Source organism: Agelaius tricolor, unplaced genomic scaffold (genome assembly GCF_023055355.1).
Source record: "Agelaius tricolor isolate 1412-34295 unplaced genomic scaffold, bAgeTri1.0.p SCAF_1, whole genome shotgun sequence".
Taxonomy (NCBI): domain Eukaryota; kingdom Metazoa; phylum Chordata; class Aves; order Passeriformes; family Icteridae; genus Agelaius; species Agelaius tricolor.
This window is the reverse complement of record NW_027269261.1, coordinates 9,662,628-9,689,800: the sequence shown is the minus strand read 5'-3', so window position 1 is coordinate 9,689,800 and position 27,173 is coordinate 9,662,628. Positions and strand designations below refer to the sequence as shown.

The 27,173-nt window shown below is 43.9% G+C and overlaps 2 long non-coding RNA genes across 4 annotated transcripts in view; one reads left to right on the top strand and one right to left on the bottom strand.

Annotated features, from left to right (window-relative positions):
• Positions 1–8,125: 8,125 nt before the first annotated feature.
• On the bottom strand, positions 8,126–14,446 carry LOC139587816 (uncharacterized). Its single transcript, XR_011678512.1, has 4 exons — positions 12,490–14,446; positions 10,158–10,264; positions 9,783–10,020; positions 8,126–9,658 (listed from the first exon to the last, which is right to left on the bottom strand). It is a non-coding gene; the product is annotated as an uncharacterized lncRNA (long non-coding RNA).
• A 1,466-nt stretch (positions 14,447–15,912) lies between these two features.
• LOC139587812 (uncharacterized) overlaps positions 15,913–27,173 on the top strand; it is a 63,645-nt gene continuing 52,384 nt past the window's right edge. For 2 of the 3 annotated variants that reach the window (XR_011678502.1, XR_011678504.1), the window contains exons 1-2: positions 15,913–16,037; positions 26,897–27,157. This is a non-coding gene — a long non-coding RNA (uncharacterized lncRNA). Of the gene's footprint in view, positions 16,038–16,066; positions 16,523–26,896; positions 27,158–27,173 lie in introns of those variants that run through there. The other variant, XR_011678501.1, reaches the window with a different exon arrangement.

The following is a 27,173-nucleotide window of genomic DNA, read 5'->3' as shown; positions in this document are numbered from 1 at the left end:
TGCCAGCCACTTCTGGCCTCGCAATCAGAGAGAGTCCTGGGTGTCCTCCCTGGCTCTGGGAGGAAAATGGCATCAATAGGAAAGCACATTTCAAGAATGCACACTCCAGCATGTGAAAGCCCTCATTGTACCATACTTGTAGGTAGGTCACTTATTTTTATTTTTTCCTAAAAAACAAGCTGCTGACTTAGAGCTTTGTACTAAACCAGAAGCTATTACAGTAAATTGCCTTGGGTTGGTTTATTTTTTGAGAAACCCAGTTGCTGTAACCAAGCTGATATTTATTTGCAGTGATTGAAGAGCACAGGGCAGCACATCCCATCAATGCATGTGTGTTATGAGGGGTCCAGCTCAGTATTTGGATGTAAAGATGCTTCTTCAGTTTAGAGATACTTCTGTTTAGGGTTGCCATCTCCTCTATGCAGACTCAGCACTGCACCAAGGCACTTCTGTGGTGAATAATGTAGGAAGGAGCTAATGCAGACAACAGCATTCAGGTGGGGATAGGAGCCCTCAGGTGAGAGGAACAGCCAGAGGGAAGTGGCTGGCAGGTGATGGCATAAATAGGGTGTAGGGAAAGGGAGCAGGAGGGTAGGAAAATTAGCAGGGAGCTCCCATGTCTATCCCATTCCTGCCTGTGCTCCCCACCAAGGTCCCCTCCTGTTCCAGGTGTGTTACCTTGGTGCCTGTGAGCAGGGCAGCAGTGCCTGGCTGCCGTGTGTTGGGGAGGTGTTTCTGCTCTTTCAGCTTCCCTGGCAGCATTCTGAGGTTGGTGGTGTTTGCCACCTTCTCCAGGCTGAGCCCATGATCTTCCCTGCCAACAAAACACGGCCTGTGGATCTCACCAAGATCACCTGTATTGATCAGGTAAGACTGATTTATTGGTTTGGGGGTTTTGTCTTTTTCTTTTTTGACCTCAACAGTTTAACTTATTGATGTATCTGTTTTTGCTTGCTTTTGTTGAAGGTTGTGTACCTGAGCACAGTTTAAAATCAGCTGTAGTGCTTTTCCTTTCCTTCTCTTACGTTCTCATGCTCCTGACAGTGCCAAAGCCATTGCAGGGATTGGGGACAACACGGGGCCTGAACCTTCAAGGGCAGGAACAGGTAATCAGCTCATCAACACAAAGGCCTGTGCAGAGATTTTATTTACCTCTGCTGATGACACACAAGAGGGAACAGTCTCCTGCTTCCTCTTTAATAGCTCAATGCTTCTGCACAAACAGCAGCAACCAGCAGTAAAATTGTCTCCTTGCCAGGAAGGTCAGTAGCTGCAGCTCCCAATTCCCAGGGAAAAGTGTGTAGGAAAATACCATTTTTGTGAGGTCACCCTTTACCCTGGAAGTGGCATTGACCTGCCTGCATGGGGTCTCTGCCAACTGGGGAGGGAGAGAGGTTTTCTCATGATGCCAAAAATGCACTCCAGCCTTGAGTAATGCCAGGGTTGAACCAGGGAGACAGCAGGAGGATAATCAGAATGACCTGATATGAAATAATCTCCTCTGTTTCACTTGGGGGTTTTTTGTTAGCATTCAGATAAGACTTTAATTAAGGGTTTCATTTGTTACCTATTGATCTTTGATATTTACCCTTGGTCCTGTTTCTTACTTGATTGATTTGATCTTGCTAGATAGGAATTAAATACACAATTAGTTTGAAGTTAGCTGAAACTGAACAGTTCTATTAATGAATGATTTGCTGACAATACTAATTGCTCAGGTTGCTGACAGACACCAGGAACCACTGCAAGACAAACTGATATATTATAGCAGGTATCTGAAACTGGCAGATGGCTAGAGAGAAAAAACAGATAAGCAGGTTCAGGGAATTCCAGGAAAAGTTAACCTTTTTCCCTTCTGGGCCACAGAGGCCTCACCTGAGGCATCACTGCTGGAAAAATGAGGCCATTGTAAGATTTGTTGGCTCAGTGCAGCTTTGGTTAGTGGCAGCCACAAAAGCTTGGTGTGTGAGCAAGTGCAGCCTGCAGTGTTTCACTGCCTCTGAGCCAGGCTCTGGTTCCCCAGGGGTGTTTAGTGGTGACTTTCCCCATGTGCAACACAGGGAAGGTGGAGCAGGACTGCAGCACACATTTCTGTGGGTGAAGAAAGGGCCAGCAGAGCACAGCTTTGCTTCTCATGTTATCCCTACACAAAACATCTCCTGGGAACAGCATTTCTGGTGACTCCAACAGCAAAACAAGCTGGTTTACACCCATGTGCCTGCCAGAAGGTGCAAGTCAGCCAGCAACAGGAAGAAAAAGGGGTGAAGGGATGTGTGTGTGTGTGAGAAGGAGACAAAAGTTTCAGTTGTTTAAATCCCAGGTGATTTCTCTTTAAAAAAAATCACAACTTCTATTCTTTTTTCCTGCTTGTTTTCCCTAGAGAGAGTTATCTTTTCTTCACCAGTTTTCCTCCTCCTTCCTTTTTTCTTTTTGGTACTGTAAGAAGAGGAAGAAAAGAAAGTATGCCAGAGGAAATGAAGGAGAAATGGATAAGCACAACCTGGAAAAGCATTTAATTTTTTTATCACTACCTAAAAACCAGAAAATGGTTTTAAAGTAACTTTTATGATATAGGAGTTATTAAAAGTAATTTTTTTTAAACACCTATCAGGTCAAGCAATTGTTTCTGTGTCTGTCATGCAAGTGAATGAGTAACAATGGGATGGTAAAAGCTGGCTGACTTCATAATTAAAAAAAAAACTGGTCACATCACTTTTTGCTTCTGTACAGCCTCTTGCTTTCTCACTGTGATGTTGAACACCAGCTTATTGCTGCCTTGTGCACTTGGGGTTTAGAAGTGTGCTGCTACATTACAGGGGATTAGACTGGCTGGGGCTCTGAGCAACCTGGTCTGGTGGAAGGTGTCCCTGCCCCTGGCAGGGAGTTTGGAACAAGATGAGCTTTAAGCTTCCTTCCAGCCTGACAAACTCTGTCATTCTATGATTGAGGCATTTGGCCCTGAACAGTGAGCCAGGGAGCAGCAGGGGCTGCCTAACCCCATGAGGATGCAGCACCTGTTGATGGAGGCAGCCAAACCAGCACCCAGCATCCTGGCCCTACAAGGAAAAACCAGAAAAGGGATTTTTTTTGGGATTTAATGTAGTTTGAGCCTTTTTTTTTTTTTTCTCCACAAGACTGGTGAGGATGGAGGAAGGGAGCAGGTGGGGATGCCAGGGGTGAGCTTCATCTGCCACAGGAGGGAAAAGCTGGGACCATGCCCAAAGGGAAAGTGAAGCTCAGCCAGGAGGGCTTCTGAGGACACCTTTCTCTGAATGGGAAAGCACATCATTCCAACAGTGAGAAAGGATCTGGTTTAAGGGCTAAACTAAAAAGCTGTGTATTGCTGAAAATGCAGAGTCTCAATTTTCCTGTGACATGCAGGATTCATTTCTGGGCCTTGCAGTTCATGAGATAATGGAGTGCATAACTGTTCTTCATCACTGTGACTAACAGCCCCTTTTTGGCACACGTCCTGGAACTCAAAGCAGTGTAATTTTTATTTCTGGATATCACAACTAATTAGTCTATTACAACTAGCTGTAATGTTACAACTAACATTATTCATCTGGGCCCTGGTTATCCTTTCCATTTTATAAATCCTACTTCTTCACAGATTAAATTTTGAGGCTATTAACACTTTGATTATGGTCTAGTCATATTAAATTATCCCTTGGTAGTAAGGTTGTTCTGTCAACCACTATGATACCCACAATTAATTGAAAAGATAACTGGTGGTTTGATGCAAAGGCTGAGCTGGAGTAGGGTAGCAACCCCCAGGGAGTCTGGTGCAGGCTCAGGTGGGCTCTCCCTCCTTCCTTGCAATGAGGCTGGAGACAAAATGGAGTTAGGCTATAAATGGGAACAGGATTTAGGCTTGTAACAAAAGTGGGTGGCTGCATCCACTGCTGAAGCATAATTAGTTTTTTAAGTCCTCCTGGGTGACACAGGAGAGAGAAATATGAAAAATAGGAAATTGAGTTACTACCTTCTGTTTAAAAGTAGGTCCCCATCCCTGTGTGTTCAAAGGGCCTTGGGGAAACATCACAGCTCCAGGGAACAAAAATTCTGGTGTTTGGGACTTCAGCCCTGGTACACAGTGCCACTGCCCACCCATTTCAGGTTGCTGTTTACCAGGGTATTTCAGGGTCCCTGAGGGGGATGTGCCACAGAGACTCTTATTACCAGCAGAAGGACTTTGGGGTGGTTTCCAAACATACATCATCCATGGATTGAGCAGCTCCATGGGTAATTGCCTTTTTGGCAGCTGTTGCCTATGGGAGAGCTGCTCACCCCAGGCCTGCCTTGTTTATCTCCCCACACTGGGACAGACAATGAGCTACGATTTTCCCTTCCATAATTATTGATAGAGTGCCTGGTAAATGCTTCCTTGCCTCCTCACCAGACTCAAAGGTTAGCTTGTTAACAAGGAGGTTTTCAGATACTCCCCACCCGTGTTCCCTTCAGGGGCAAGCAGGGTGTCTTTTAATGCTTGTTTGATGCTGCTCACATGGGCAGGCAGCACGGTAACAAGGCAAATGATTGCCTGCTTTGCTGATCAGAGCCTCTAATAACTACTGGCTTGCTGCTGCACATTCAATTCCTGACAATCCTAAAGGCATTTACCATTTGGGCTGATGCTATTTTTACCCCTGACACCAGTTTACCCCAGTTGGGCGCAGGGTTGTTGCGTCTAATTGCAAATGATCTTGTACGGTTTCTTTTCCCTGATATCTCCAGAGGCAAAACTTTTGGAGTGCCAGCAGCAGGCAATACAATTTCAAAGCATTTGGGAACGACAATTAGGGCTTATTTAGGTGATGATTGAGCTGCTTGAGAGCTCGGTGCCCACCAAAACGTACTGTGGCTTTAGACAAAGGGATTTTTCTTGCCTGCCTACATCTGATGAAGAGGGATACTTGCATGATGATGGCTTCTTTTCTCTGTTCAGTTGTTTGCACCTGCAAAAAGTAGTGTGCCCATCCTTGCATGGAGGCTGGTGCATTGTCACATGGGGTTTGTCTATGCTAATTTACGTTACTGCATAGAATACAAAAAAAAAATTACAAGTATCTCTAAAAAGTAGAAGCTTTTCTTTTTCTTCCCACTAATTTCTAATAGTAAACTTGGGTTTGTAATACATTTAGTAAACACAGGTTTGTAGGTAAATAGTAAACTCAAATTTCTGCTGAATTTCTGCTGTTTAGTTCCACTTGAATTTCTGCTGTTGGTTACTTCCACTAAATCAACTGGGCAAAATTGTTTTGTTATGTAGGTGTGGTTTTCATTTGCTGTTTGTTGCGTTTTACTATAGGAGCACAAGTGGAATTTTATTTGAGGTAGGAGTTAAGGCTGTGTTTCCAACACTAAATCTCCTGTACTTTGGAGACAGGCTCTGCTGTTCTGCCCTGGCATCTCCCAGCTCTCAAGCAAGGCAGGGATGCATTGCAGACCTTTCCAAATTCCACAGTCCTTGCAGGTGGCTGGAGCACATTTTCTGCAGCAGACACAGCGGGATTTCCCCTCTGCTCCCCTTCCTGCATGGCAGAACACACCAGCTCATCAGCTTCTTCCCTCCTACTCTTGTTAGTTCTTACTGTTTCCAGAAATACTGCTGGATCTGGGTTAAGTGGGAGCTGCAGAGCAGGAGGGCAGAGCAAGCCTTTGCTCTCAGAGCCCAGGAGAACCATCGGCCGCACTGCGCGAAACCAAGCGCGACCTTGGTCCCAACAAACTTGGCCTGATGTATGTGAAGCTCACACGTTCTATAAATAAGCAAAGTGCATGTGTGAGGGCACAGAAGTAGGAGGACAATGTCAGAAGGCATTTGCTGCTTGCTTGAGGAGCAGTCAGTTGAGATGAAAGCTTTGTGGCCAGACTTTCCCAAAGAGCTCGCTCGCATGATTGAGGTCGGCTCTCATTTAGCCACTAAAATTAGCAGTGGAGCTTCTAGGCCAGCTGACTCTTTTGGGTGCTAAACAGCTTTGACAGCCTGGCCAGAGATAGCCCAGAAAGTGCAGCTGAGTGTGGAAAAAAAATAAAAAATTCTATTGGTTATGGAGTTTCTCCAAATGGAGCAGACCTCCTCTGGAAACGCGTCTCTCACACTGCCTGCTAAGGTTTTGAAAACCTATTTCTGCTTTGCAGATAGGTAGGAGACACTTGGAGATATGTGCAGACACAGAGGTGCAGATCTGTAGTGCACATCCACAGCTCTAGGGCTGCTTAAGCTGTTTTCAAGCTGCTGAGCACTCAAGTCATGTAAGATTGGATGAAAGTCAGTGCTGTACAACAGTTCCCAACCATGAAACAGGCACTGTCCTCTGCTTCACCCCAGGAATTACAAGGGTGGCATGTAAAAACAAGCAAAAAAAACCCACAACAAACCCAAACAAGCAGAAAAAACAGAATAGCAAGCCTTTTCCTTCTTGCTCCTGTTTTTGGTGTTGTCCTTTGTCTTCTGGTTTTAGCTTTAAAAGCTTGAAGTTTCCCCCACTGTGAATTGGGTAAGATGTATTTTTAGAAAACAATAAGGATCTCATGAGGCTATAGCTGGGTTTAATAAAGAAAAGACTAATTGGGGAAGGGCAAGAACCAAATGATAATGTTTCACTTATTATTATGAAAATTACCCATGAATAGGAAGAGGAAACAGCTGGAATTAATATTGTCTCACTTGCATTTTGATTTTTTGAAGTCAAATAGAACAAGAAGCATTTGCTAAGAAATGAGAAATTGAAATACTATTTTTGAGGTTTTCATGCAAAAATCTTTAATCCATTATGAGAAATACCCATAAAATGTTTTTCCATATGTCCTGTAGAAAGCTGGTCCTTTAGAAAATACCTAAATTCTCCTTCTGGATCTGTGCCAGATACTTTAGGCTTAATGTAGAAATCACAAAATTTGTTAATACAAAGGGCAGCAAATGAAGCAGGACTTTGGGTAGAAAGGCCCCTGGAAAGCTATTGACTAAATCTGCAGGTTCATTAATCACCTATGGATGGGAGTTTTCCTTTTTTTTTTCCCATGAGCCAGAAGATATATTTTTAAGTAAGACAAATGAAGAAAGGGTGGTTCTACAACTCATTTTATGACAGTAATGGAAAGTCAGAACTTTATTTCAAGTGTGTACCCACCATCTGTGGGGAGCTGGAGCAGAACTGAGTCATAAGGCCATGACCTTTGATCATCTCTCAAAATGAAACCTCATTGAACAACCTCTCTGGGTGAAATTCAGCCCTTGGATATGAAGGTATTTCTTATTAAAGACATGCACCTGAGAGCTAAACATAGCTACAGGAGTCCCGGCCAAACAAATCTGATCAGGGTATGTATGAAAGTGAATTTTCACTGGTTATATGTAGGGAATGGTGTTGGATCAGTGAATGAAGTCCTACAGAGCTTTAATAAAAATGATCTTTATCAAAACTAACCAATTTGGTTTGGCCATCTTGGGTCATTTTATTATCTCTTTGTCAGCGATCACCCAGAACAAAGTTTTCAGACTTTCCAGGAAATTAACTGAAGATCAGTTACTGTGCTGTCTTCCAAATTTACGGCTCTGCAGCTGACTACAGAGCCAGACAAACAGCCATAAATAATCTCTCATGTCTTCCAGCTCCTCAAACTGAAATCTGCTCTCTTGAGAGGAGGCAAAATGAAATTGGCGTGTTACAAACAAATTTATTAAAAGGTGTGTTCAGTCTTTCATGAAGCATGAGAAATCATCAGTGCTTAGTAGGGAATGAGATGTGTTTTCCTTTTTACTTTTTATTTTATGAGTATGAATGTATCTGAGAAACTCAATAAGAGGAACAGCATGGAATAAGTTTACCTTCTGGAAGTCAAAAGCAAAGGCCAGACCTGGAGCTGATTAATGGCTGCATAATCTATCAGTTCAGAATCAAGGAGCTGTGGGTAGAGGCTAAGTTATTTGTAAGGTAATTTAGCTTGACCTAATGAAGGCTAAGTTCCCACAGACTATGGCAAGGTCTATCAATCTCTCTTGCTCTGGAAGCACTTGGAGAGTTTTCTTACTGTATCATCATAAATGCATTTGTTGTTTTTGAAATATTACTGCAGAGTGTTGCTATAGGACACGAAAGAACACAAGCGCACACTGCTGTTCTCAAGGTGAAGGAAAAAGGGAAATTTATTTTCTAACATTTATAGTTTTCCAAGAGTGCCAGTGGATTGGAGGGTGACAGTGCCACCTCTCCAATGACACTGGACAGACCAACAGTCTATCAACTCTCTCCTCCTCCATAAAGGAATGCAAAACAATCAGTTATTTACAGAAAGTGTGTGAGAAAGTTTGCTACAAGAATGCCAACATCAGAAGGCTTAGAAAATCTTAAAAAACCAGGGCGACATCAGAAAAGATTTTTTAAAAATTCTTTTTAAAAAGTAAGACTGTAGCAATGGTGGTAGTTCCTCTGAGATAACAAATTATTATTAGAAGGGGCAAAACTGCAACAGCAGGGTACAGTGCCGAATTCCCCAGGTGTAGAAAATCCTTTCACCCTCTTTAGACTGCAGTAGGAATAATTAGGTTTCTCTTTTTGTTTAGCAAGTCCCCTTGTGTCAGGCCTTTCTTGCAGCAGATAATGGCAGGTGCTGTGGTGGGTGAAAGCTCCTGCTGACTACAGACAGAAGGTGCCTGAGGAAGGTGACTCATCTGAAGGGTTTTGTTTGCACACACTTAGACCAAAGCAGGGATGTTTTGCTAACTGGTGGCTACCAAAGAGCAGCACATTTCCAGCCCTGACCAACACAGCTTGGTACCTTCACCTGCCCAAAGTCTAGAATTTGATCAATTGTCCCTGACCCTCCTGCCAAGGAACTCCTCTTTTGGGTGCCTGTTCTGCACAGATGTGTGCTGGAGAGGGAGTGAAAGCAAAGTGACTCCCCTGACACCTCTGTGCTGCAGAGATCCACATACCTGAACTCCTCTAAGGTTTTCCATCTTTGAAACAAGTCTTGCTGCTTGGATAAGCATTGGTCCCAACTCTCAGTTTCCTGCCTACAAAGTAAATTTGGGCCAGTTTTCTTCACACAGATAAACATGGTGATTACTAGGCATGAGTGAGGAATCTTAAATTCTACATCGTGGATGACTTTTGCATTGTTGAAGATAACATAAGAGCAGCCCATGGCTGTTTGCACACCTGGTTCATCCCACAATTATTTGCTCAAGAAGGGCTGAAGGTCTCTAACATTGTATAAGACACTGCAAAAGCTTCCAGTGGTTTCAGTGACTTCTAGTTGAAATTGCTTTGTCGGTAGTCTTTGCTACTTTCCTCCAACAAAAATGTTGTCTTTTTAATGAGGAGAATTATCTGTGTTCTTTAACTGTAGCTCTGCCTGTTTACCCTGTTGCTTTATTTACACTGTATTCTTACCAATATTTAGTTTGTTCATATTTCCACTTAATTCCTCCAGGAATGGTCTTTTGGGGCTAGTTTGCACTTTGCTGGTATATTCCTTTCTCACCCAGCAAATCCAGCTGTTGCATTTCTTTTTCCCACTGTATTATTCAGCCTTGTACCCTTTCCCAGGTTTTCCTCCTCTTTCTCCTCCTTCCATGCAGCGGAATGCTCTGTGCTGTGCCTTTTTTTGTTCTCCCTTTCTGCTTTCCTCATTTCCTTGTGATATCTCCCTGGAAAGAAAATAAGCAGAGAAGGAGCCACGGAAGGAGGCAGTGCAGCCATACTTAAAAAACAGGAAGGCAAAGATATGGAGTGATGGATGGTAGTTCAACATAATGTCTGAGCTCTCCTCACCTGTTTTGTTGCTCTATGCTAAGCAGAACTGCCACATTCTCTCCATTTTCAAGATAGGTGAAACAGTTCAAACAGCAAAAACATCCAGTTCAATCTTTTATGTTTGCAAAGCAAGGCTTCAAAATGTAGCTCAAAGCTGTCTCTGGATGGTGCAGGCTAAATGTGGCAGCAGTGGCAAGCTCCTGGACTTTCCCACAAGGGTACCACAGGAATTTTGGGGCTCCTGTCCCAGAAACAGCTGGCAGATAAACAAGACTCAAAGTCAGGATTTGCATTCACTCATTTACTTCAATGAGTTGTAATTCTGTTGCAGAGTTTTATGTTTTCTAATGATGTTGTTTTGAATTTTCTTTTAATAGTAGTGTCATTACTTACTCTGGAAGTATACTTCAGTTGCTTAGACACCTCAGTATTCCAGGGACATCTCTCTTTACAGAAGGAAATTATTTCAGTGTTTAACTCATAGGGGCATCTTCTGCAACCTGTTTTTAATGGGCAAAACAAAGATAAATTCAATATAGTGCAAATCATAAGAATAATATCCAGTGTCTTCCTTCCTCTTTTCTTGGGGCAGACCTGCCAGGCAGCATTACAGAGAGCTCTCTGGTGGGAAAAGGAGATGCAGAAAGTGCTGCCATCAGTCTTTGCCTGCACTTAGATAAACCCATTGACATTCACGGACTGTAATGGCAGAAAAGCTTTCCAGAATCATTTGACCAGAGAAATTTGAGTTACCATCATTGTCGTATCTCAGCCTGACAGGGAAAATGATTTGTCGGTCAAAATGTCTCGTAAACACAGACATTTGATTCAATTCCATCAGAGGCAGCTCCTTGTGCAGAATGAGGGTGGCTGGTTCCCAAGGGAAGGGGGTATGGAAGAGCAGGGAATTCACTGACTCCTGCACTGCTGTCAGGGTGGCTCTGGGTCAGCAGGGAATGCATCAGGATAAATGCTGACTGCCTGGGGAGAGGGAGGCTCTCCCAGCCCTTGGGAGCAGCTCCCCATTCTGGCTCAGCATGCCAGACACAGGCTGGGCTGAGCTGGGACTGAGCTTTGTGTGCTGGAGTCAGCCAGAGACCTGCTGGGAAGAGGGAATATCCAAGTATCCCTTCATACCTGTGTAGTATTTTCTGAGAGCCCCATCAAAGGGAGAGAATGATGAATCTGACTGCATGTTCTTAGAAGCCTAATTTATTATTTTATGATATGATACACAATATGATATGATATTATATTATGTTGTACTGAAACTCTACTAAAGAATAGAGCAAGGATACAGACAGAAGGCTAAAAGATAATAATGAAAAACTCATGACTGCCTCCAGAGTCCTGACACAGCCTGACCATGATTGGTCATTAAGTCAAAACAATTCACCTGTTGGATAAACAATCTCCAAACCACATTCCAAAGCAGCAAAACACAGGAGAAGCAAACAAGATAATATTGTTTTCCTTTTTCTCTGAGGCTTCTCAGCTTCCCAGGAGAAAATCCTGGGCAAGGGGATTTTTCAGAAAATACGACACAGCTGAATGACACTGGTGAGGGATGGGGCTGGGCCAGTGCCAGCCAACAGCACCCAGGATCTCCCTCTGCAGACACTCGTGGGCCTGAGCAAATCTCCTTGTGCTAATGGCCTTATTAAGATCAAGCCAGTGTACACTGCAAATCTACACAAAGAGAAATTAGAGCCCAGATTAGATTAAGGGCTGAAGGCTGGGAGCATACAGCTGTTTGCCAAATTGCACGCTGAATTTCATTTTTGAATAGACTTTTACTGATAGCAATTTGAAGGCAGTCATTAGAGCCATCAGCCTTTGAATGAGAAATTTCAAGGGACACTTCAGCATAAATCTGCTCCTCTGCTATAAGAAATTATTCCTGATATGCTTTGGGCTATGGAAGCCAATTACATGAATTTTGCACAATAACCAGTTTCTCCCAAATGAGGGTAGCACTCCTGGCCATAAACAGACATCTTTTACTTCCAATTAACTGTGTGGGTGTGTAAATATAAGGAAAACTGCCTTTTCAACTTGAATTTAATAAACAGAAAACAATGAGGGAAAGGAATCATCATTCACAGTTAGAATATGAGACTCTGGCCATCCTTATTCCCTTCCTCTCCAAGCCAGCTGGAATTGCGAAGACAAACCCTTTCCCATTAAATCATAAATACTGCAGGTTTTATTCCTTACTGACTCCTAGGCTCCAAGGTTTAGGAAGGGGTAGGATATTAATTTCCAGAGCTAAACTTGATATAACTCACAGTGCTCTGGTTGTCATTTAAACTTCAGGTGTGTTTTTCCTTTACTGCAGATACTCCAGAGCTGCCCTGTAATCCCCAAATCCTACTGAATTCTCAGCCTGGCGATGTAGCAATGTCAGAGGGATGCAACTGGTAATTCTGCCTGGCTGTTAAACTGCTTCATGCCACCCTGCTTCCAATGGCTGCTGACAAGGTATGTGTTTTACCCGCTCCCAAGTGCTTTAATCTTAGTATTAGTAGAAAAATAAGCCATTATTAATGCTTAAAGCCATTGTTATCTCCTCTCTCTGCCAGCCAGTTCTACATTCATATTAGTGTTTCTAAACTGAAGCCTTGTACGTGTGACTCAGGCCTCCCATGTCATTAGTTTAAAAACCCTGAGAGCATTTTCTTACACAAAAATTGCACAGGGAAGGAAGAGGGGTCTTTTTATTTACCTTCAGATTTCCATCCTTGAGGATTTTCTTGCTGGGTGTTCTCAGGTTGGAGCTTCAATTAGAAGACTTAATTGATTTTGTATGAACACTGGGATCCCTTCATTCCCCGGGAGCAGCAGCTTTCATTAAAACCACCACCCAATATCATGAGACACACAATTAAATTCTGGAGCTGCCAACATAGTTGCAAAAATGGTTTATAAAGCCCCAAGTGACAAACATGTTGGTAGAGGAGGCTGAGCTGTTCCAACTCCTGCTCTAGCAGAGCTCTGGTTGTGGCATTCACATTCTCTGTAAAATCCCTTCACCCCAGATTTTCTCCTGGGAAGCTGAGAAGCCTCAGAGAAAAGGAAAACAATTCTTATCTCATTTGCTTCTCCTCTGTTTTGCTCATGTGGAATGTGTTTGGAGATTGTTTACCCACAGGTGATTGTTCCATTGGATTCTGGTGGGAGTTGTTTTGATTCATTGGCCAATCAGAGAGAGACTCGGGAGGGAGTCACGAGTTTTCATTATTATCTTTGTAGCATTCTGTAAGTATCCTTTCTCTATTCTTTAGTATAGTTTAGTATGGTATTCTTTAATAGAATACAGTATCATAAAATAATAAATTAGCCTTCTGAGAACAAGGAGTCAGATTCACCATTCCTGCCTTCATCAGGCATTTCCCAGCAAACACAACACTCTGGGTGTTTGGTGAGAGGCACAGCACTGCTCAAACCAGATCCAGCCAAGCCTTTAGCCAAGCTGGGGCCAGGACAGCTGCAGCCCCAGCTCTTGCATGTCTCCTGTGTGAAGGCAAGGCCCTGTAATTGCTGCTGGACTTGTGTTAATCCATGGCTGGCCAGGAGTTGGAAAGATGGACCATGAAAGTTTCAGTTGCATCTTCTGGGCCTCTTGCAAAGGTTGAGCTAATTCCAAAGCTTTTCTTCCTGAGCAGTAGTAGCAGTGGGAAGGCAAAAATAAACACTCATAATATGTCTCAACCCCCCAGACTTAGCTGAATGGAAAGGGAGTGCATGATGTAAATTTTTCTTCCAGTTGCTTGGCTTAGTGCAGTGATGGTAGCACAACATGGGGGAAGTTGTGCCTGCCAGGTTGAGATGTGGACTCATATCCAGCCAGCAGGAAAGAGGATTTGGCTGGGAGGGGAGAGAAATTTTCCTTTGTTAACTGCTTTTGCATCTCACACTGAGAAGAGGATCAAAGTTTAAAGTGGGCAGGCCAGCAGAACAGTGCTGGATCTGTGATCCAGTGTCCAGGTCTATCTTCCCTTAATGTTCTCCTGAGGGCTTGAAGCACGATCAGAAGTTCATTTGAAATTGTGGAAGTCATAAGTGAGGAGCATTGATAGGTCGGAAGGAAGAGACATCAAGAACTAAACTTGCTGTGTTGGTCTGTTTTCACCCTCACTATCTTCAAAAAAAAAAAAAAAAAACAAGAGAGAGTGCATTGTAGAACAAAAACTCATCTAGCCACCACAACACTCCTTTCCCTTCACAATTAGGGGAAAAAAAAATCCTTCCAGGTACTGAAGAAGAGCAGGGTTCTGTTCCCCTCCCATTAGCCCTGGCTGTCTGCTGTCCTTTCCTTCAGCTGAACTCCTGCCTTCCCGTGGGAGGTGGACCTTGTGGCCTTGCACACAGGAATTGCAGGAAAGTAGAAAAGTAGTTGTCTGTCATTCTGGTAGTTGCTATTTTATTCACCCTTTGAAGCACCAGAGAGAGGTTGTCTTTTGTAACTAAGACCAATATTTGAAACAATTTGTGATTTCAGTTGTAAACAAGCTTGGTGTGCTTATGTAGCAGCAGATGCTGGGAAACATGAAGTATTTTATCTGGCAGGTCCTATCTCTCTGTAGGTCTAGCAGGCCAAAAGACCAAGCTTTCCTGGGAAGACCCACCACAGCAACAGTGCCCAGCTTTTTTCCTTTTTCTTCTTTTCCTTTTTTTCTTCCCCCCCCTTCCCCCCTTCTTCCTTTTTGTTTTTTTTTTCCCCCCTTTTTTCCCCCCCTTTCAACCCCCTTTCCCCCCCCTTTTCTCCCTTCTTTTTTTCCCCTTTTTTCCATTTTTTCATTGTCCCCCCCCTTTTTTGCCCCCCCTCTTTTTTGCCCCCCCTTCCCCCCTTTCAACCCCCTTCCCCTTTTCTCCCTTCTTTTTTTCTCCCCTTTTTTCCATTTTTTCATTTCCCCCCCTTTTTTGTCCCCCCCTTTTTTGTCCCCCCTTTTACCCCCCCTTCCCCCCTTTCAACCCCCTTCCCCTTTTATCCCTTCTTTTTTTCTCCCCTTTTTTACACTTTTTCATTGTCCCCCCCTTTTTTCCCCCCCTTTTTTCCCCCTTTTTTTTCCCCCCTTTTTTTTTCCCCTCCTTTTTTTCCCCCCCCTTTTTTTCCCCCCCTTTTTTTCCCCCCCTTTTTTTCCCCCCCTTTTTTTTCCCCCCCTTTTTTTTCCCCCCTTTTTTTTCCCCCCCTTTTTTTCCCCCCCCTTTTTTTCCCCCCCCTTTTTTTCCCCCCCCTTTTTTTCCCCCCCCTTTTTTTTCCCCCCCCTTTTTTTTCCCCCCCCTTTTTTTCCCCCCCCTTTTTTTTCCCCCCCCTTTTTTTCCCCCCCCCTTTTTTTCCCCCCCCTTTTTTTCCCCCCCCTTTTTTTTCCCCCCCCTTTTTTTTCCCCCCCTTTTTTTTCCCCCCCCTTTTTTTTCCCCCCCTTTTTTTTCCCCCCCCTTTTTTTTCCCCCCCCTTTTTTTTCCCCCCCTTTTTTTCCCCCCCTTTTTTTTCCCCCCCTTTTTTTTTCCCCCCCCTTTTTTTTCCCCCCCCTTTTTTTTCCCCCCCTTTTTTTTTCCCCCCCTTTTTTTTTCCCCCCCTTTTTTTTTCCCCCCTTTTTTTTTCCCCCCTTTTTTTTTCCCCCCTTTTTTTTTCCCCCCCTTTTTTTTCCCCCCCCTTTTTTTTTCCCCCCTTTTTTTTTCCCCCCCTTTTTTTTTCCCCCCCTTTTTTTTCCCCCCCTTTTTTTTTTTCCCCCTTTTTTTTTCCCCCCTTTTTTTTTTCCCCCCTTTTTTTTTTCCCCCCTTTTTTTTCCCCCCTTTTTCTTCCCCCCTTTTTCCCCCCTCTTTTTTTTTTCCCTTTTTTCCATTTTTTCATTGTCCCCCCTTTTTTGTCCCCCCCGCTTTTTTTGTCCCCCCCCTAACTTTCCCTCCTTTTTTCCCCTTTTTTCCTTTTTTTTTCTTTTTTTCCCCCTTTTTTTCCCCCTTTTTTCCCTTCCCCCCCCCCCGCAACCATACTACTTTTCCGAACTTAAAAACAAAACCCGTTCCTTTTCTCCTCACGGTGCAGGTCTGCAGAGGGAGGGCGTGCAGGGAGATGGGCAGGGGCTGGGAGCGCTCTCATCCTGCCGAGGCTCTGTCTGTGTGTGTGTGAGAGCATCCCGGGCATCCCTGCCTCCATCCCTGCCTCCATCCCTGCCTCCCTCCATCCCTGCCCGGGCAGCGCCGCGGAGCCGCCGGCGCTGTGCGCTGCCGATAAGGGGATGAAACAATGGCTGCGACACCGGCATGACTCGGGTGAGGATGTTGCAGAGTCGAAAAGCTTCTGTGCCTTCGCTGCACGGAGAGGATCTGCTCGCTCCTGAGCGCTTAACTCCTTCTCTTCCTTTTCACTGCGTCGTGTCACGCACGGCTTGTAAGAGCATCCGAATTCGTGAACGCTGAGGAAATGGCTCTTGTGATTCTTGCTATTTGCGAGGGTTTACATTTCCTTTCTTCCACTGTGAGACCTGTAAACCACTGCAGTGCAGCCCTATGTGAAGATTTAGGGATGCCCAAGCTGTGCCTTGGCTGAGGTGGGAAACCTGAGATGTCCTTGCTCGAGATCCTCAAGTGGAGCTAAGGAACCAAATTTCTCATATTATTGATGCCTCATTTCCTCATTACTGCCACAAAGATTTATGTGAAGGGTCTTCCAGAGTGCTAATGGAATTACCCACCTAAATCTCCCCCGTGCCAATGGCAGGGAATGCTCTGGTTCTTTGCCCTCACGTTAGTGCTGGGTGAGTAATTGAATTATTTGTTAGCTAGCAAAACTAAAAGTCCTTGAGTATTGTTGGTGGTGTTGAGGCCTTTTCAATACCTGGTTTTTTAATACCTTTACTTAGGCTTGAGTTATAATTTGAAATACAAAATGAAAACATTTTGATAATTTTTCCCATTCCAGTTCCAGCAAGGGTCAGTGGTTTCATTCAGTAAACTCTGCCCCTTTTTTTTTTTTTTAATTTTATTTTATTAACAAAATGCCATCTTGCAGCATTCCACTTATCTCTGTTTAGTGTGTCTGCTCCTGTCAGGACTTCAATGTTGCTTCAGATCTGGTGCTGATTTTGCTGAGAAGTCCTTTCCCATTGCCTCACGGCTGCCAGTTAATTTCCTAAAATCCCCTTGGGTTTGGTGTCTGTGCCAGGGCACAGAACTGCACTGGCTGAGCTTGGGGAGGATAAAAAGAGCAGCACAATCACTTGTGTGGAACAAGACTGACTTCTGGTCTGGTGAAAATGACTGAAAGAGTGGGAATAACTCTGAAATCAAGATGGGAGGATACAGCTGCGGCTGGGCAGCCTCTTGTGCGAAACCACTTCTCTGAAACCTTGTTCAAGTGTGTGCTCAGACACCTGGGAATGATTTATTCCTTGTCCTGGGCCTCATCCTGTGGGGCTGGGAGTGTTGTCAGGAAAGGTGACCAGGTCAGCTGCTCCATGCACTAGGAGGACAGCTTGTGCCTATAAGGAGAAATAAAAGTTCAGGACAATGGAAGTATGATAGTCTGAAGATTAATGACAAAAAACTATCATGTGTTTGAGGAGAGGAAAGTAAGCAGGAAAAGAAGGAGCCTAAATTAGGCTGCAGCTCCCTGGGCAGAACACTCAGGTTATAAATATTCTGGCAGCATTTAGAGCAGGGCTGGCTGTGCTGGTTGCTCTTTGCTGTCCTTGACACTGTCTGTGTGTATTCATGCTGCTGTGCTGTGCTGACAAAGCCTCCCCAAGTGTCTCTGAGGTGTGGGAGGAGACTGTGAGTGGGTTTGGCAGCAGGACAGACTCCTGGCTCTGCTGGAGAGAGTGAGTGGGGCAAATTGTGCCCCATTTGCCACAGCAGCACTGTGGGACACGAGCATTTCACTGTGAGCATTTCACTGTGAGCATTTCACTGTGAGCATTTCATTGCTCCGCTGTTCATTGCTCCGCTGCTGCCAGGGATACTGGGTTTAAAGAGCATCTTCTCAAAGGAGCCAAACCTTTCCACACCGTCACTGAGTCACCCTGATCTTTGTGATCAAGCTGGCACAAGGGCTTGAAAAGCATCATCACCATCCTCTCCAGCCCCAAAGCTGATGGGCAAGGGAAATTGAGGCATGAAGAGGAAAATGTGGGGTGCTGATGTCCCAGCTGGGTGGGAGAGCTGGGAGCAAAGCAGCAAAATGCTTCTCATTGTCAGGCTTAAGTCACAGCAGATTTCAGCCTTCAGAATCCCCCAGTGATTGTTTTAGAGGAGCAGAATTTTCATTGCTGCAGGGAGCCAGCACCTGCAGTGAGCTCCATCTCCTCCACCTCTCCCTCCCTTTGTCTTGGCCCTTTCCTGGGGGGACCAAGGAGTGAGGGGAAGGCAGCAGTGTGAGCTAAACGAGATCAGGCACTGGTCACCGTTTGCTGGGCTGCCATGTGTGGATCCCTGGGAATTGCTGCATTGCTGAGTGCAGTCAATGCACTTACCAGCACAGCACTGCTCCTGAAGGGTCCCAGCCAGCTGCTCCTGGCTGCTGTGGTGCATGGAAATGAAAAGTGCAATCCAGCCTCTGGTTCCAATCAAAATGCCCTCTAATCTGGAATAGCTCTACCCTGGGAGGTGCCTTCAACACCTTCAATGTGATAGTAGGGCTGCTGTGTCAGGATGAATACTTTTTTTATTTGTAAAAAAAAAAAAAAAAAAGAACTTTTATTCCTGCCATAAAAAAGTTCAGTGCAGAGAGTTAACTGAGGTAATGTTTTTAGAAGCTGAAAATCACAGGAACTCAAAAAGGCAACAATGATTTTTTTTTTAAATTTATATTTTTAGATTTTTCTTTCTCCTCTTTTAAAGCTCCCGAGAGTTGATTTCCTGGTGTCATTGTCATAACTCCAGATCTGAGTAATTCATTTGTATTTGTGTCAATCCCATGTATGCTTCTGTAAACACTGCATGCAATTCAGACTAAATGAACAGCTAAACTAAAGCTGGTACTGAGCAAATCAAGCTGCAGACTGTGAGTCTAGGCAGGAGCAAAACCCTTTGCCAGAGCTCCACTGTGCCATCAGGTGTTCTCTGCTGGATGCACTGTTTTTCTTGGATCATTTATACAAAAAGGCCACTTTGATTTTTGTTTCTATATCAGATGCATTGTGAGACCAGTGCTGATATCCTGACTGTGTCAGTTTCCTTGATTTTAAGGAAATTTTCTAGGCCCCTCTGTTTGCCCATTCCTGGTTGTGCTGATGTCTCTGATGTGCATAAAATCAGAGAGGTAACCTCAGTGTCAGAGTTATGACTCTCCATGTTAAACTCTAGCTTTTGGCTTAATAACTCAACAGCCTCTGAACTAACACCACTGTTTAGCCCATCAGGACTTTAAACCAGCCTATTTCTGTTAAGGAGCCAGTGGTTTTTGGACACTCCTCTTTGCAAGACAATACAGGAGTTACTTTATGGTTGTGGTTGAGTTATGGGTATTTTTAGGGTTAGGATTCATGCAGAGAGAACAAGGAAGGGGCTAAAGCATGGGGGAGTAGGGCTGGGAAGGGATTCTCAAGGGAGGTGTGGGCTGCCAAGGGACCTGGGTGGTCAGAAACTTTGTGGTCAGTGTGTTGTAGTTGGGGATGAAAACCCAAAAGGATGCTCTGCTTATTTCCCACTCCTTCACCATCACAGTTGCTTTTGGGGCCAGATGCATCCCTTTCCTGGAGCATAATTTCTAGCTCCAAGGAAACCATTAGCCATTTTCCTTAGAATATACTTTGAAATGTATCACCTATTCATTACTGTCCTATTTTAAATGAAATGGGAAATTCATTATTTTGAAATCACAAACTGGAAAAACAGACTCCATGGACATGAGGAAAAAAACACCCTGGATAGCAGTCCAGTCTGCAAAATCAAAAATCAGATACCCATAGTTTAGGTAAATTGAAGCTGAAAGAAAACCAAATCACTTTGCAGCACCAGGATGAATGAGAAGCCAATCTGAATATCAAATTGACCTTGCTCCAGGGGAGAATAAGTTAGCATGATATATATGCTGTCTCTGAATATGTTGCTTACAGACAAACTAAGTGGTTTTCCTGGAAAAAGAAATAAAGGAGGTGAACATAAAGTCATGAGGAATTAAGGGTCTTACTCCCAAGTCAACCCTGAGATCATTCTAGAAACAATACACTTTTAAGAGAAAGATGCAAGATTTTTCTTGGTAGGAATGTTCATTTATGCATAACTTCTACAGCTGTTGACACAAGTTTTAGCACAGCAGCTCAAGGACAGCATTAATGAACACAGGATAAGTAGGAATGAGTGTTTGAGAAATGGAGAAAAAGCGTGCTGCAGAGGGACTGAGGGAGTGGGTATTGAGAAGCATATCCTGGTCTCAGTGAAGGTACTGGAAATTTTGTTATGAATGTCCAAAAAATTAGTGGTTTTTTTTTGTTTGTTTGTTTTTTTTTTTAAATCCAGTGATTCTGTTCTAGAGCTCCTGTAGCCAAGCAGCCCTCATGAAATGCTTAAAGTGGCTTGGGGTGTGTTACTAAACCCACCACCCTGAGAGCAAGAACAGGAGTGGTTTCATTCCTGAAGCCTCACTGTCAGGTCTCATTAAGGAGCTAAGTGTTCTCTTTTCTCCTGATTACCCTGTGCAGACATCCCTGGTGCTGTTCAGCTTCATTTTATGGCCCCTGCAAGTAAAGTGCAGCTCCATAAAAAGGCAGCCTGAGATGTGCAGGGTAAGAAGGCACAGACCTGCTGGGTGGGTGCAGAGCATAAATACCAGGACTAAGTGACAGGGTGGGTTGGCAGGAACAAGAGTGGGAGGATTGTGCCTGTTTGTTACCGCTGGGTCTTGGGGGAGTTTTGCCACCAAATTCCATTAAAATGAGACTTTCAGCCTTTTAAAGCATCATTCAGGGGCTTGTTTTGTTAAATAAGCTAGCAAAGATTGTATATTAGTCTCTGACAAAGCTACATTTGGGTGAAAACCACGCTGAATTATTTATTTTGTCATTAATGTCACACAAACCACAGTAAGGAGAATTATATGGGCTGCAAAAGCGAGTGGCTCTAAGTCAGGCTCAAACAAATGGAATTGTTATTCTTCAATACCAGAGGCAGGCTGCAGCTGCCTAATGCATCCAGGAGAGGATAAGAAGTGAATGGTAAATCAATGGAAAGGTTCACACCTGACTGACAGCCTTTAAATAATGTAAAGGGTCCCATGGCAAACAGCAGAGTTATACAATACATTAGCATTTCAGACCAGTGGAAAGACATGCAAGGAAATGTTTGGGAAGTTTTAGTCTTGTAGCTGCAAAGTTTAAAGAGCTGGAGAGGAGAGTACATGGAAAACGGGGTGGAAAGCTCAAAGTGTGCTTTTACAATGAGAAAACAAAGACATTTTAATTTGGCCAGACTGACTTTGGTTGGCATTGGCCTTTGGTAAGGCCAGAAAGGGTCGTGTGCTGTGCAGGGCAGAGGACTCCAGGGAATGGTGCTCCCTGGAACAGTTGGGGCAAGGAGGTGAACCCAAGGCTACTTTGGGAGTGCAGGCTCAGCCCCTTCTTGTTTCACATGGGATGTTTCTAAGCCATGCCATACAAGTTCCCACAACTCTGATGCTCTGGCCACCTCTTGCCAGCTCTGGAAAGACCATTCAGGGCATCCTGGAGGTTCTCAGCTGTGTTCTGTCTTTCACAAAACAGCTTCTGTTTCCCTGAACAAACATCATAAGGGTAGGATGAACACCATTGAAGTTGTGGCTAGCAGATGCTGAGGTTCTGTCTGGTTCTGGGAGTCTGTGCAATGTGCATTCCCTGCTTCTGGGAATCTATGCTGTCACCATGATATTTTCTGAAAAATCCCTTCACCAGGATTTCTTCTCCTGGGAAGATGAGAAGCCTCAGCTTCTCCATGTTTTGCTCCTCTGGAATGTAGTCTAGAGATTGTTTATCCAAACGTGTGAATTGGTTTTAATTAATGACCAATCACAGCCAGCTGTGTTGGACTCTTGAGTCTGTCACAAGTTTTTATTATTCATTCTTATCCAGCCTTCTGATATATCCTTTCTCTTTCTTTAGTATAGTTTTAGTATAGCATTTTCTTTTAATATAATATCATAAAATAATAAATCAGCTTTCTGAGAAACATAAAGTCAAATTCTCATCTCTCACCTCATCCTGGAGACTCACAACACCACACTATGCAATGTGCATTATTGCAAATCCCATGCCAGCTTGTACATGAGTGTGCTCTCTCTCTCTCTCTCTCTGAACTTTGAAAGGTCTGAACTTTGCATTCCTGACCCCAGAAATGGGCCATAAAGGGACCTTTGATTTGTGGCTGTTTGGTGTGCTCAGAAAAGGGAAGGAGGATAAATGTTTGTGATCAGACAGATGGACATATCTTCGTGGCATGATTAGTTTATGGCCATAATTAAGCCACAAGAAGTTTCACTCACCATGAGGGAGAGCTTCTTTATGTTGAGGGTGGCAGAGCACTGGGAAAGCTGCCAAGAAAGGTCATGGAGTCTCCCTCTCTGGAGACATCCCAAACTCACCTGGATGTGTTCCTGTGTCACCTGCTCCAGGTGATGCTGACTTGGCAGGAGGTTGGACTGGAGGATCTCCAGAGGTCCCTCCCAAACCTAATGACTCTGGGATTCTGTGTTTTCCCACTACACATTAAGATGGGAGAGAGTGAGGCTTGGCAGGGCTGGTGTTTGATTTGTGATTCAGCAGCAGACTTTTAGTGGGACATTAAGTGTAGAATGATTTACATAAGCTGTGCAGCTTTCTGCTTTGTCATCTATGAAACTGGGAGAAGTAGCCTGAAAATTATGTACTGATGAGAAATGCCTTAGCAGCTCTGTGGTGCTGAGGAACAACTGTAATGAGGTAACAAGACTGTGAAACTTTGGTTTGTTAAATTCTTTCCAATGTTAATGGTTAAAGTTTATGGGAACAGTATCAGAAACACATTTAGGTTTTTAAGAAGCTGAGGCATCATTTATTCTGCAGTGAGAAACGACAGCTACTAGAAAGACAAAAATTAACTTTTTGTGTAACTATAGTGAGGATGAGCCTGTCACTGAATGAAGTTTGAGAGTTTGTTTTAACATGTCCAATAGTCCACAGCAGACTGGGAGCTTCATATGGAAGATTTCATGGAATAAACTATGAATTGTAATGCTTGGATGCAGCCTTTAAACAGGCACAGCCATCAGAAGGAGCTTCTGACAACCAGGAATGGGGTAATGAAATGAATTGCAAACATTTTCTCAGCAACAGAAAAAAATTAAAGTAATCATACTTTTAATTTAATGATGGGAAAAATTCTGCTTTGTTTTGTTTATGAATACTAATTTTAAAAAACCTTAATCTGGTAACGCCGTTTGCTTCAGTGTCCCCTCTGACCACCTGATGGAGCTATGAAAAGTCTCTCTTCTCTTCCTGGGATTTCTCCTCTTTTACCTACCACCCACCAGTCTCCTCACTTGATCTCCTCTGCCTGGCTGGCTGCTCTGAAGTTCTCCCTTGTTTTTGGTGCCTCCAGGCCATGGGCTAGGAGTTAAGCACAGCACAGCATGGACAGCTGATCCCCTCTTTGACAAGGAGAAGCAGCAGGACCTTTTCTCAGCCACCTGCCTGGAAATTCTCAGTAGCTCCCTTTAGCTGTGAATTCAATAGAACAACTTAAAAGGTGTCTCCAGTAGCAGTTTCCTTTCTCTGTCTTTGCTTGGCTAGGCATTGTTGTTATTTATTCTCCTACTAACTCCTGTGCCACTGCGTGTATGCGTGTCATGTATCATGTGTGACACATCACTAGTGGTTACTTGGGTCTGTTCTTTTTCCTCCCTAAATCATGGACAGTGATACTGAGCAGCATGGACCCAATATGCAGCCCTGGGGGAGCTGTCAGAAATAGTCTCTTGGATGAGGATTTCACCAGTCACCATTTAGTTATTTTGGATTTCACCAGTCACCATTTAGTTATTTTGGCTGTGAAATGTAGCACACTGGCTTTATTCTGCCCTGTGAACCCACAGGCAGAGGTTTTGCATGGCATACTCAGGTGAGAAAAGGTGTGATGAAGAAAAGCCCTCTCAAATAATGAGCCAAAACCTGATTCTACCCAATGTTCTCATACATGCCATGCTGTTAGGAGTCACCTATTTCAGTATTCAGAAAGGGCATCCAACAGGTTGGCTGGAAAGCCGAGTGCCTTGAAAATTCTGGAGTGGCTTTGTTGCAGTAGGGTAAAAAGATGATATTGTCAAAGAGCTTTTTAAAAGTGTAAGGTACATGTGTGGGTATGGTAAGTTCCAGTGACACTGTGTGAGACACAGCTGTGGTGGTGTGAAGAGAATCATCACAGTCCAGGTTAAGTCAGGATAATGTCATTGAAGTCACTCCAGTGATTCTATTTCATGGAATCATAGAATGACCTGGGTTGGAAGGGACATTAAAGTTCACCTGGTTCCAATCTCCCAAAGGTGGGCACTTTCAGGGATCCAGGGGCATCAAATTTCTCTGGGCAACCTGTGCCAGTGCCTAAGCACTCTCACAGGGAAGAACTCATTCCTAATATCCCATATAAACCTAATTTCTCTCAGTTTGAAGCCATTCCCCCTTGTTCTGTCACTCCAGGCCCTTGTGATTAGTCCTTCTCCATCTTTCTTGTAGGCTCCCTTCAGGTACTGAAGGCCACAGTTAAGTCACCCCTGAGCCTTCTCTTCTCCAGGATGAAGAATCCCAAATCTCTCAGTCTTTCTTCAAGGAAAGCTGCTCCATCCTTCTGATCATCTTGAAGGCTTCCTCTGGCCTCTCTCCAACAGCTCCATGTCCTTCCTGTGCTGGACCCCAGATCTGGACACAGCCCTGCAGGTGAGGTCACACCAGAGGGGCAAAATGCCCTCTCTTGACCTGCCCTCCAGTGTGAGTGAAAGTAAAATTTGCATTTTAACCTCTAAAGAGTAGCTCCTGGGAAAAGTAATAAATTTGAACGTGCTGCAGTCACAGACCTCCATTAGCTGCAGAAATGGGGTTTGGCTGGATTTCACTGGGTAAAGCTACTTCAGGTTTTCACCTTGCTCTAACATTGTTAGTGCTCTGAGGAATTACTCCGTGTTTACACAGCACTTTCCTTTCCTGGCTGATAGAACAGCTTGTGTGCCACAGCAACCACAGTGGAGACTCTGCTGCTCAGGCACAAGAGATGGTCACATGAATTTCAGAAATTATTGGTGTTTTAAAGCAAAAGGGATCTGATGTAGCAATGAGATGCTAGGCCAAGAAAGTAAGGTGTGCTACAAGCTCATTAACCAAGATTCCTTGCAATCATCTTCAGTAATGCCCTTGTTTCATCTGTTGGTTTTGCTTTCCTACGCTTATGCATGCACTTAGGGAAAAAAAGCCTTTGAGAAATAGAAGTTGCAGGTACTGAATGACATTTTTAGCCTAGTTTGTTTGACAAAGACATTGCTAATGCTGCCAAAAACAACCAAAACCAACCAAATCCATTTTTCCTTTAAGGGAGGCTGCTCCAGACCTGAAGGTTCCTGGATGTTGTCTGGGCTCATGCTGCTGTGCCACTCACTTTCCTTATAGGAAGAGTAACATTTTGTGACCAAGACAAAGCTTCATAAGAGCAACAACAGCCAAATTACAAATTACTCTCCGTTCTGATTAGTCCTTTAAAGGAAAATCTCTCAGACCTGACTCCGAGGGGGCTGAAATCAGTGTGGGTGTTAAGCAACATGGCTTGGCAATTTGGGTAAAATGGCCTAGTTTTGATTAGGTAGGGAATTGGAGGATAAAGGGATTTATTTTTCTCAGAACTGGGCCTGGAATAGCAACGTAAAAACCCAGATCAAATAGCTGAAGCCAGCATCTTCCCCTTGAGGCTTTCTTTTGGTTCCTTTGTAGCACATCAACTTAAAAGAGACCTAAACTCCAGTTTCTGAAGGTTGCTGAGTGGGAGGGCAAAAAATAAAAAGGGTGTTTGGAGTTCACAGATGCAGCCTCTTAGGAAATTGTGGAATCAACCTGTCATCCTTGGAGTCACGGCTGATAATTCCTATGTGCCTCTTGGTCTTTATCTAAATGATCTGCTGGCACATCTGCAATTTAGTGATGCAATGTGACATTGGTACAATGCAGTCTCTTTAACACGTTCCTAACTCTCCTGGTGCTTAGGAAGGCAGCACGGGCAGGAGGGAAATGAAAGCTTTTTTGCTACATTTTGCCCTGGATGTGTTAATCCTCTCCAGCCTGCTGAGCAGCTCAGGCTGTTGGCTGGGCATTGCTGACCAAGAAGCTGATGCAGACACTTCCCCCCACCTGCAGATATTCTGTCCTCCGTGTGTATTCCTAAACTATATTTGGAGTCAAAAGCAGAGAACCGATACATAAGTGCTTATTTTAACAACCCTCACTGTAAGGAGCTGCTTCTGCTGAGTGGGCATAGGGATGTGTGCTGCTTCTTGCTCCAAACAGAGCCTGGAGGCCCTGGTGGGGGGACAGGGTGGGTGGACAGAGCCCCTGGTGACACAGGGGATGGTGAACCTGCCCCCAGGTAAGGTAGGGGACCAGCAAAGACCTGACCCTGCACCCACAGAGCTGCCCCCGAGCACCAGCTCTCACTCCAGTTTCTGTCCCAAATCTTACTGGATTTGCAGTAACTTGTTTTAGCCTTTCATCTTGCTTTCCTGGATCTTAGTTTGCTTTGCAATACATCTTCTGCCAGGTTGTCTAAAATATATTGAAGGAAACAACACTAATGGCCCCCCCATATATGACAACAGAAGAATAGAAAAGAAAACAATTCCCTTAAAAGAGAGAAAACAGGGTGGAGGAAGGGGAAGAAGCAAGGAAAGAAGAAAGACTTGGATATTTTGTCAAATATATTTGTTTAGGATTTTTTTTTGTCAAAGAGCTTTTTGTTTTAATAGTCTTTGGTTAAAAGGAAAAACTGTTTTATTAAGAATACTGCTTCTACTTATTTTCTGTAAAATTAATATTTGCACAGAAAAAAATACAGCTTCTACTTTGCATACTAATTTTGACTGTTAATCTTTCCTCCTTTTAATTTTTTAAATGAAATTATACCTGGATCCCTGTAATCCTAAATTCAACATAAAGAAGGAACCTGAATGCTACTGCAGATCTGCCTGCTGATTTCCAAACCATCTTATACAATTTCCAAAACAGCTTATGCAATATATGACCTGGAGAGAAGGCACATTTTCTTCCAGGAAAGAAAAAGGAAGAAAGTTGCAAGCTTTTCTCCCTCCCTCTTCCCAGAGAAAAGATGGAATGTGGCAGCTCAAAGGCCTGCCACTGTGGCTACAACATTTCAACCCTGGAGGGCCAGAAAGAAGCAAGGAGAAACACCCCTCTGAGGTAAGTGTGAAAAATG